Source organism: Symphodus melops (genome assembly GCF_947650265.1).
Source record: "Symphodus melops genome assembly, chromosome: 12".
NCBI lineage: Eukaryota > Metazoa > Chordata > Actinopteri > Labriformes > Labridae > Symphodus > Symphodus melops.
This window is the reverse complement of record NC_136702.1, coordinates 18,917,516-18,929,395: the sequence shown is the minus strand read 5'-3', so window position 1 is coordinate 18,929,395 and position 11,880 is coordinate 18,917,516.

Below are 11,880 nucleotides of genomic sequence, written 5' to 3'. Positions count from 1 at the left end.
ACAGTCTTTTTTTATTCCTTTACCTATTGATTCCCACATGAACTTTACCTGTAGTGTTTTACAATGGGCTTTCTACCAGCCCTTTCCCAGGAAATTAATAAATAAAACAAGCTGTTAAGGAATAGGGTTGTCAAATTAATGTGTTGACTCTTTTGTACTTTCCATAAAAAGACTCATTGACTCTTTAAATCTGCATTAATATATATTTTTCAAAGATTACTTCAAAGCAATTCCTTTTTTTTTTTTACTTGGTGGAAATGAGGGGGCTGATGGGGGCAGTGAGTGAAAATACATGATGTGAAAGGTTCAATTCAAATTTATGACTGTCATATTGTGATTTAGACAAAGACAGGAGCCAGATGCTGCCTTTGAGAAAGCAGAACAAGATTATCAAAAACATGAAAACAAAGGTTTACTGTAAAAAGTCAATGGAGATTACACTGATTTACAACTGTACGTTTATAGTCAGAGCACCCAAGCGTAACTGTAGGAGTATAGAGTATATAACTGTACACATTGGTGATAATGACAAGACGCAGGTGGAGCAATCTGAGGTTAAGTGTCTTGCCCATATTAACGGATATGGCTAAGTGTCTTAGCCATATGTGGCTGCAGGAGCTGGGGGTCAAACCCTAAACCTTCTTGAGAGACGACAACTCTGCCAACTGAGCCACAGCCATGTTGGAACATTTGAGAGTCATCTACTTGTCCACTTAAACATAATCTTTTAGCTCAGTCTGTGTGTAAACTCTGACTAACCATAAAATGAAAAAGAACAAAACAAAATGTAAAGTCAACCTAAATACTGTTGTTTGTATTGAAACAATTACACTTTTATTTTATTATATAATTTTTTTTAACACATAAGCTTCCTGTTATATCCTTTCCAACATTACCTTTGCTTGTCCACTGTGCTCAATGATCCCTTCAGTGTGATGTACTGTGAGGATTTCCAACATGGCTTCACATGGCATGCACCTAAACCCAAAGACAACACAGACACACATATAGACAAACAAGGTAAAGTACTTCCATGTGTGTTTGGGTAAAAAGAGAGTGTGAGGTCTGATATAAATGTATTTGCAAACAGGAGAATTGTGCTAGTGTGAGCCTAAAGGCATCTGTCTGATAACTTGCTCCTCTGTGCATGGTTTTCTCATAAGACAGGAGGGAAGTATCTGTAGTATAAACAACACCAGTGTCCTGTGACCTATAAATCAGACCCACTCTTGTGTTTACAGTAGTGGTGTAAGTAAAAGGTGTATGTGAAGGATCATTTAAATGGAACAAAAAAAACATTTCACAAAACGTGTCTTTCAAACATGAATTTCCTCCGTCCCATAAGAACACATAGGCAAAGATATGTAAACAGTCAGCACCATTTTATGAAACACAAACATATAGTAGTGTGAGCAGCTTAAATGTTAAATTGTGAGTTATCCAAAATCAAAATGAACATGATCCATTTAACAGCAAACGTTGTCAGAAAGCTGTCTTTTAAACATTTAAGTGAGTTAATTGTACCAGGTGATACAATGGAAAACCTTCTAATACCAAGTGATAAGTTACAAAACATAGGATTGCTAATATTAAAAAAATGAATTATTGGGTATGGATAACATGTGGTAAAATGAGCCAGTTGTTACAGATGAATGTAACTCCAACAACCCAGACATCCTGTGACATTTTCATCATTTTAATTGACATACAAAATCAATAACATAGCTTCCTAAATCAATTCAATGATTTAAACATTACTTTTATTATAGGAGGACATTTTACCTATATGACATTTTGTCCGCATATTGTTATACAACACGCAGATCTCCCAAAATCAAATGTGAGTTCCTCTCAAATGCCATACGCATTTTTTATTCTGCTGTGCTTGTGTGTGAAAATGGCTATGTGTGAATATACTGCATTTGACCACATGACTTGTGTGTGTATGCAACAGTCTGTGTATCTGAGTCAGCCAGTGTATGGCTAGTCAGCACTAATTCAGGCACTCAACGATAATGACTGATGAAGCGGCATCAATAACAGTCATGAGCAACATAACAAACTGACCAGTTTTTAATAATGGCCTCCATCAGCAAAGAGAGACAGACGGACAACCAGAGGGACAGACAGATGGACCATGAAAAGAGAAAGTTAGTGCTTAAGCGGAGATAGAGAAAGACATCAAGCCGTCAAGTTAGAGAGCAGACGAGAGGACAGATACAGATGGATGAAGATTAGGGAGGAGCAAAGGAGGAAGATGTAGGGTAACAAATACTAACAGGGAGAAGATGGACTGAACAAACAGATGGAGGGATATGGATGAGCCATCCATTTGTTCATTTTTACACCCACTTACCCTTTGCAGAGTTGATGCAGGAGCATTTACCAGTATGCTTTGGGCAAGAAGCAAGGTACACCATGAACAAATACCCAGTAATTTTACCACAGGAACAGAGAGAAAAGGGGGCGAAAAAACAAAGAGGTACCTTGATTACATTTATTTATCGGAAAAACTCTAAGTCACATACACATCCAGCATAAAAATCAATTTTTTTGCAGCTGGAATTAACATGATTACAAACTCTTTCAAAGAATAACATTGATATGATTTGCTCAGCCTAAGTCTCGACCAGCACACGTTTTGATTCTAAGAAGGATAAGCGCTGTTTACTAAAAGTAGAACTTACTGACAGGCAGGGTCGATTTAAGGGTTCGTCAAGAGGCTCTAAACCTGCCTCAGCTCCAGCTCTCAGCTTGTCATTAGTTTGACTGGAAGTTAAGGAGAGGCAGCATTTTCAACATAGCTACTGTCCCCAATGGGACTCCAAAGCCCCCTGCAGGAACAGGTGAGTACATCACTCAGGCTTCATCGGTTAATATTTACAGTCTAATTTTATAATATCAATCCAGGGTCTTTATCGATACGATTTTTCAGATGGATTTATCTTCACACCACTTCAAGCAATCCATTATTTTCTCCAACAGTTTCCTTTAATGATGCTTAAACAGCATTTTTTTTCTAGAGGACAGGAGAAGTCAAGTGACTTTGTATTGAGATTGACGGCTTTGTTGTCCATAGATGAAGAGTTATGAAAAAAACAGGGTTAATCTCTCTCTTGTTTGTTCACTTAGCTGCAGTCACTCTTCCCAATGCTATTTTAAAATGTTGGTCTAAGACAACAATGAATAGAAACAGGAGTTAATGTAGTACTATTAATAATTTATTTTCATCAGGTAACTTGCATCTTCACAATAATTACTTTGGGTCAACAACGTTCTGGTGAGGATTCTGTGGCATTGAAAATATGGGGGCTAAGAGAACAGTTACAATTTACATCTACGACTGTAACAAACAAATCAGTTTTATAAAAAGTAAAACCAAAAGCCATTAAGACCTTTACAGTTCATCATTGAAATTGTATTTCTGTGAAACACAACACAGTCATTATTGGTTGACCGCTAGGTCTACACTTAAGTATAAATGTATGTGCTTATTTAACACATAATTGCAAAATGCAGAAGGAAATTGATTGCATCATTTTAATTGGGCTACAGCAATTTATTATGTTGTCATGTGTGCATGAACATGGCCAAGTAGGGATTCAGCATTTAATGACTGGTATGTCTAATATTGCTTTGACCAAACTGATTTCCCACATTTCAGGATGACAGAGAAATTATTTAGGGACCTAATAGTGTGCAGATAAGAGAGGGCTAGTTTTTAATGAAAGGTGTATTGTCTCTCCGCAGCAGACCATCTTTTTCACATGAATAGGCATACATTCTGTGTTTGTGTGTGTGACTGACTGCAGGGGTGAAGGATGGACAAAGAAAGTAAGAAACCGATACAGACAGACAGGAACACAGACAAATAAAAGTCCCATCATCTATCTTTCTTTCAATGAATGTGTTTTGTTGGGATTGGTTAGGGCTCCACTGCTAACAAGGCACATTTGGGTGATTGATGGAACTCTAACTCTGAAAAGGAATTGAACTACATGCCTGGGAAACATTAGTTAAGCATCATGACATTCTTCCCATCCATCTGTGCCGAGCAATCCTCCCTTTAACCTCTTTGTTTTTCTTACTCAGTCTGCCACCTTGCTTTACAATTAGTCCGACAGCATGCCCTGCCTTGGCCATATCAATCCATGTCTGTCTAAATTTTCCTGTTCCTGTCCTCCACTTTTAGAACTGTTTCATCTGACTACTATCGTGTATAGCTCTTTAACAGATTAATGTTAGTCCATTTTGCAGATTTGGCATGGTAGGAGGGGCACCTCTTTTGCTAGCACTCTGGTCGAAACATGTCAATTCTTGGCTGGGTTTTTATGGAATCTGGCACATGCAGTTATGATGTACCCCTCAGGATAAAGTGTCACTACCCTTAATATCTGTTCAGTATTTTGACCCAAGTTAGGCTGTCAATACTCGCTGTGCATTTGCTTTTGTGTAATATGTTCCTGGAGAGTTGCTGTACAGGAGCTGCTGTAAAACAGTTGGTTTTGCTTAAATCTGGTACTGAAGCTGAAGCCATGCCCGTAGAAGTCATGCCTTTGTGTACCGCTAAAATATTTCTTACCAAGTATATTCAGTTAGGCGAAAACAGAAAGCTAGGTAATATAATTCGAATAATGGGCTCAATGACTCATACCCGAATACTCGTCCATGTAGTTGAAGTTACATATTTTTGCAGTTGCCTGACTACATGACCACTAGTCACCATTATGGCAAATCCACTTTGCACTGACAGTTTGCTTTAGCTATGAGGTGAACCAAGAACTCAAACACACACACACGGAAGACAAATTCTGTTTATGTCACTCACTAAAAGTTACAACTGCCTTCCCTTGACTTCTGTGCCCCTCTGCCCTGTTACAAGTCCACACTTCCAATGAGTGCATGAAGCACATGTGAGTTTCAAAGTAGTTCAAATTACCTTTTTGCACTTACCTGACTCCATCACGACTGCTGAAGGCTCCTTCGTAGTGCGCTGACAGTACTCTTTAGCTATGAGGTGCCCAATATGGGTGCTGTGGAAGTTTCTGGATGACAAAGCCATTGATACTCTAAACTGGCCCTCTCACTCCACTGACCTAAATCCAATTAAACAGCTATGGGATAGTATATATTGGTGCATCCAACACTGCCTTGTACCACCACAGACTGTCCAGGAGCTCACTGATGCCCTAATCCACTAACCCTCAGGACACTATCTGGAGTATAGGCACAGATTTATGTTCATGCTGGTGGGTGCCAAACACCAAATTTTTTTAAGCCACTTTTTTTAATCAAGCCAAATGCTCAAGTGAACAAAACACCAAATTCACAGAGATATAGGCTATCCTCAGCCAGAAAATGTAGGCCTATAAGCACACCTTAATGCGACGCTGTCCGTGGTGCTGTCCATGGTGCTGCAAGTCGGTAAACTGCAATGTAAGCGTTTCGGCACCTGCCCTGTGGTGAAGCATGTCACTTGTGTTTGCTGAGTCAATAGAAGCATTGGCACTGGAGGAAACTTTTTTTATTTTTATTTATTTTTTTATAAATTGAGATTTCTGTATTTTCCCATCATGTATGGTGAGGGAGAGCGAATCAGTGATTAGTATATGCTGGCAAACATGTGTGCTAAGCTTTCTCTTTGCAAATGTTGTCAGGAGTGCATACAGGAATGTGGGGGCCATACATATCATTACTGAGTCAGATTATAAATGCGATAAAATCCATGCAAGTTGGATCTTCCTTTCATTTCAATGTCATACTTTGATTTGCAGTGTGATTTTGAATCCAGCTATCAACAGATAAAGGGTTTTGGTTTCCATATTGTAATGCAACTAAGTCATTTTGTTGTGAACAATACATAATGTCAGTAAATATTTTAAACCTGCCTTTGTAGGCAAATAAGATCTGATGCCTGATGTATATAAGCACGTTGAGGAAAGAGTTAACGCTAGAATTTAAGCAAACATCTAATAGGCCCAATGACATGCACTTTTGTTTGTATCTTATTTCTTTGTCAACACAAGTACAAGATGCATTAAAAAAATCTGATGAAAGATCAAGTACCAACAAAGTCACACAGAACTGCTTCATTCACTTACATGTAGATTAAGTTTGATACTGTTGCGACGAGTGAGAAATCTGTTTCCTCTTGACATTATCATTAACATCATCATTTACTGCCGGTATCGTTCTCACTGTGGAGATTTTAACAGGGACTAAGCTGCAATCTGTCAATCATAGTGCCAGTGCAGCCTATCAAATTATGTCTGACCAAGGCCCTAACTCTCTACACCTTCTTTTCTTATTCCAAAATACCTCGTATCCTGTTATACGGCTCGTATAATTATCTGTCAGCTCGCACTCAAAATTGATGGACTTTTACCTCCTTGTGCTTTTACTGGATGTGATAGACAACTTCACCATCCACAGCATAATCTGGAAAAATAAGGAAACAGTAATGTGAAATAACTACTTTGTTTAAAAGTGGACAACACACACTTTGCTTAGTCAACTAGGGAGATTAATAATTGATTAATTATAAACTAAAAGGATGCCTTGTAGCAGGAGATTTAAGTTCAGTAGCATAGGTACATCCTACTCACTGTAACATACAGCACAAAAGTCAACCAACTGAACACAGCAATATATTATCAGTTAATGACTACAACTTTTCAATAACATAACTAATAAGTACCAATAACTTTCATTATCTTGCTATGAAACATGTAAACGCACAGCCAACAAGTATTACATATGCTATTCATGTTGTTTAAGGATGCTAACCTGATTAGAGTAGTTGACTCACATAAGCAGGCTTTTTTGTAAATTTTATTTAGCTGAACAAAGTGAGTTGTTGGCATCACATGTAAATTAAATATAGGTGCTATTTAATACTAACATTAGCAAAGCTTGATCTATGTTGGAGATTTTTAATTGAAAGCATCAGGCGCCATTTCGCTTGTGCTAACATTTGTAAATGAACTCACGTTTGCTAACGTACTATTGTTAGCTTGCCCACTCAACTTAGCTAAGGTGGTAACGCCAGTTAGTGATTGCGATCTGGAGATTTATTAGTGCCTTATTTTGAAAAAAATACTATCTATTTACTATTTAATATCTCAGGCTATAAGTTAACATACCTCTTTCAAAAGGAAAGTTCTTCAGCAGAATTATGTAAATTAAGTGTTAGGGTTACATGTCCTTTATTTAGCTTATGGAGTAACCATGCATCAGTATTTATTCATTGTTTCTTTCCATTTACTCTTCTTCCTCTTACCTAGCTTTTTTCTTCTTTTTTCAGGTGTGGACCAAGGGTTTCATAAAGTTGCCAAGCTGGATGACCAAAAAACAACTGCAAGCGGACAGATTGGGGAGAGGGTAGGGAACAAACAAAAGTACAGAGTCAAAACACCCTTCTAACCTAAATAATCTACTGAAAATGATTAACAAACCACTGCTGCCAAGAAGCTAATTTGAACCTAAATTGTCCAGGAGGCCTTCACACTCACAGAAACACTCTGTGGACCCAAATTCACAGAAAGTTATTATTCGATTGTGTTTATGAACACACTGACAACAAGCAACAACACAGGGAGCACCTCTCACTACCTCTGAAGATAATGAGATAATGAGTCAGCACAGAGTGCTGCAACTCAAGGGCATATATAAGTTTGACACACCTGGTCCAAATAAGGGCCAATCAGTCCCACACACACCTGCCCCTGCACAGAGAGATGATTATCCTCTCATACTAAGCGAAAGACCAGAGTGATCACAATCCAATACCTTATACATGACCAAATATGACAATCCACTCTTTAACAGAGAATGTGTGACTATAAAAATGCTCCTCAACAGCAAAGTGCAGAAATTATGTCATTATCGCCTGAATGAGAAGTGAATCAAATTTGAAGACCTATCTGTATAGAGCCCCATAATATTTTTACATTTGAATATTGATATTGGCGCCTTCCATACCTTAATTGTATCGCATGAGTAAGGACAACAATTTATATTGCTGCTATATTCTTATTTTCTCCAAAAGTCAAACCCAATTGTGCATGAGGCCTCTACGGTAATCTCTTGGTATAACTGTTCAACGTCATATACTTTTTTTTTTTTAGTTGCCTGAAGCTAAGCAGTTTGTGCAGGGTTTTGATGATGTGGTCTTTGTTGTTTCAGAGTGTTGCTGATGTAGTGGCGAAGAATGTGATGTAGTCTTTGAGGGTTGTGTTTGGGTCAGGAATATAAACCAATTCCTTTATACTTTTACTTCTCCAGGGGTCTACAAATCTATCGCCTTTTTTATGGTGATGAATAGGAGTTTGATGTTCCTGAACCATTTCAACTCTTGATTCTTTTCACGCTTGTTATTGTTATGATAATAATGTTTGTGTTCTCAGCACACTTTACATTTTTGAGCTTAGATTTTGTACAAATTAACTTGCCAGTGATGTTGACGAAGGAGGGAAAACACGAAGCCTTCGGTTACACGAAAACGGTCAATCAATCAATGGATCAACCAATCAATCAATCTTCATTTGTATAGCGCCAGTTCATATCAAAACATTATCTCAAGGCATGTTACAAAATGAGCTGGAGGCTGTTTCCTAAAGAAGGTTCAACAAACTCTCTAACCCTGTGTTGATTTACCTTCATGTGGGAAACTGAGTTTTGGGTTCCAGGACAGCTAACTTGAGTTTGTTAAATTCACTTCGAGTAGGTTTTCTTAATTTAGTGCGTTTGACATACTGTACAAGCAAGTCCAGAGTGAACCAAATAAAATAATGCAACAATGTTGCAACTTCACTCTTAAATCAGATCCACCAAACTTATTGTGTGAATGAGACCTTGATATGGTGAAGGTTTAATGTTGGAGCTAAAAAGTATGGAAAGTGGAGCTTCAGTGTGTTTAGCTATTGTTTGAATCCTGTTTTTGTAGAGAAGTGAGAAGAAGAGTTTAAAGTGTCATCAACCGATCTCGGTATTTGCTCTTTAAGCACAGTGAAATGGTTAAATCAACAGGCTTATACATGCAAGGCCTAGGTGCTTAATCATTTTCATAGCCAGTGATGTGAGGACTACTGGCTTAAAGTCATTAAGGCCTGTTGTGTGCGGAGCTTGGTAGCTGAACAATAACATACGTTTGAAACACTGGGAAAATCACAGAGGAATACTGAGGGCATGCTTATCAATTGACACACTGATGTTGTGTTGTTTAAAAAGCCATCTTGCCTCAGACTCCTGGACAGAAAAGAGATCAGGGAACAAAGTCAGGGTTGTTGGGAAGTTTACTTCCTCAAACCTGTGAGCAGATGGGTGGTGATATAGGCTCTCATTTGTTGTTAATTATGTCCTCCTACATACTCATTGGTTGCTGCTCGTGACTTAATGGTCGACAGAAGTTAAAGGTTAAATATAATTCAGTGCCTTGCTAGTGCATTAATGTATTGTTAATGTTATGTTATTGAACGCTGATTTCTTATTATGTAGGTTAAAGTGCCCTCACTCAGGGGCCAATCTGTCTCCAGACCTTGTAAATCTACATGATTACTCCAGAGCATTATCCATCTTCCACTGCAGGTGCTGTTGTGTTTATATACAGTGAAGTGTTTCTTTGATAAGTTTTTCATGTTTTAAGAGAGTTTAAAATTTGTTAAATTACGGATCAAAATCCAACTAAGTGATTGATGGGCAGAAAACGGGGAGAATGATATATACACAAGGGTGAGAGTTTGAGTCTATGTTACCAGTAAAAAAAAATCAGGGAGAAATCCATCCTTTGTTGCTTGTAAAAACAAATCAAGCACTAGGTCCCAGTTGTGTGCTCATTTGTACGAACCGCCGCCTACATACTGTACGCCAACACATACCATCATCCACACGGTCTCAAAGAGTGAGAGTGAATGAGTCAGACTAAGAAAAGACCTTTGATATTTAGCTTTCATCACTGGAGAAACATCTGCTGTACAGTTCTAAATGAGCAAAAGCATCATCTTCTATAGCCTTACACAACCTTATGTTGCATTTTATGTCACATATTATTTGACATGCATTGTACTTAAGTTCATGCACAGATTTATATGAATGTGTACAAACCACAAATGCAGGACAGAAAATGTGATTTTTAAAATTCAAAATGTGTTTAACGTAAAATAAAATAATTGCCAGATACAGCTCTCCTGCTTTTGGACTTTAAATGTACTTACTGAGAATGCAGAAAACCAAGACTCAGGGCCCTAATTTGATATATTTCATGGTCTCTGTTGCTGTTGAACGATGCCACCTAGAGGTAGATGAAATTGTAACATAGGCTTCAAAAAAGAAAGCTTGGACTGCAGTGCTCACCAAATCAACAGAGGAAGAGGATTATGATGTGTGTGTGTGTGTGTGTGTGTGTGTGTGTGTGTGTGTGTGTTATATATTGTCAGTCGCCTCCAGCCCTCTACAGTGGTCAAGGATCTGTGCAGCTATTGATTACTATTATCATTTTTCATGATCAACTGTCAGGTCATGAATGCAAGCACAAGCATTATACACAGAGAAAACACACACACACACACACACACACACACACACACACACACACACACACACACATTATTCAGTCCATTGGTGCCATAAATCAACATGTAGATCTATAGAACCACAGACACAATCCATCATGAACACATTACTTTGTCAGACACACATCGAGAAGTTCAATACAATGAGACTACGTCCAGGTTTATTTATTTAATTTACTTATTCACAATATTAAAACGGAGTGATGTAAAGAATAAAAAAAATATTTTCTGTATGACTTGTGTGTTTAATATCTGAATTAGCACCATTTCTGTTTCTTTCATTATCCAGTCAGGGATGTTCAAAAAGAATTTTTTTTCCCCCATGTTAAAGAAGCACCCACTACGTCAGTCATCTTCCTTTTTTAGGATCTGTATATGGTTTAAAGAGAGTCTTACGTAAGATATCAGACACAGCACAAAGTAAACACATGCACAAAAATCGCTCGCAAACAAACCGTCAGAGTAGAGACGTCCATAAGTTCACTCCATGTGTTTCCTCTGTGTATTAGTGTAATATTGGCTATTTCCTGTTTTGACAGCCACTCATTTTACAGCCAGACAGAGACACAGATGGCCCGGTCACCTCTTTGTGATGGTCTGTGATTGCTGTGTGGTCTCTGTTAGTGTGTCTGCTTCTTTCTATTCCACTGCAGTGTTCTTCATTCACTCTCAATCAGTCTGCTTCCCCTGTTTCTTGGTTTGAACCTTCTTTGTTGCTTTATCTCTTGGTGCGTGAATAAGAAAAACGGATGTGGACTATTTTCATACCTATCTCATGTAGAGAACGTCAGGGTCGGTTAGAGTGAGTGTGCCAAGCAGGAAGTTGAGGGAATAAGTCTTGCCTTGTTTTCAGGGGTCAAGGAGATGCAATTGTTCATAGATGAAAAAGAGCTGTCAGTCATGGAGGTTAGAATAACAACTTTAGGAGGCTTGTCGGCTATCTGGCAGGGGGGGGAATGAATCAGGAAAATGTTTCATATACTACAACAAAATATCTTTCACGATCAAGAGAAATATTCAGATACAAAAAGTCATTTGAAGGAGAAGAACAGATACTCCGACGGAGATTTTCTGCACATTTCTAAAGATGTAAAACAGTTAAGAGGAGACAGGGAGGTTCGATCTAGTTAAATACATAAAATAAATCACCCCTGTACTCACACGGTCACTGATGAGAACTGGGATAAGACAAACAGTACTTTTTTTTAAAAATGTTTTTACAAGAGCACCACACCTAGGACATGTCTTCACATCACCATTTCCTTTTCCTGTGAACAGAAGGAATGTTTCACTCTAGTCCTGAAATAATATG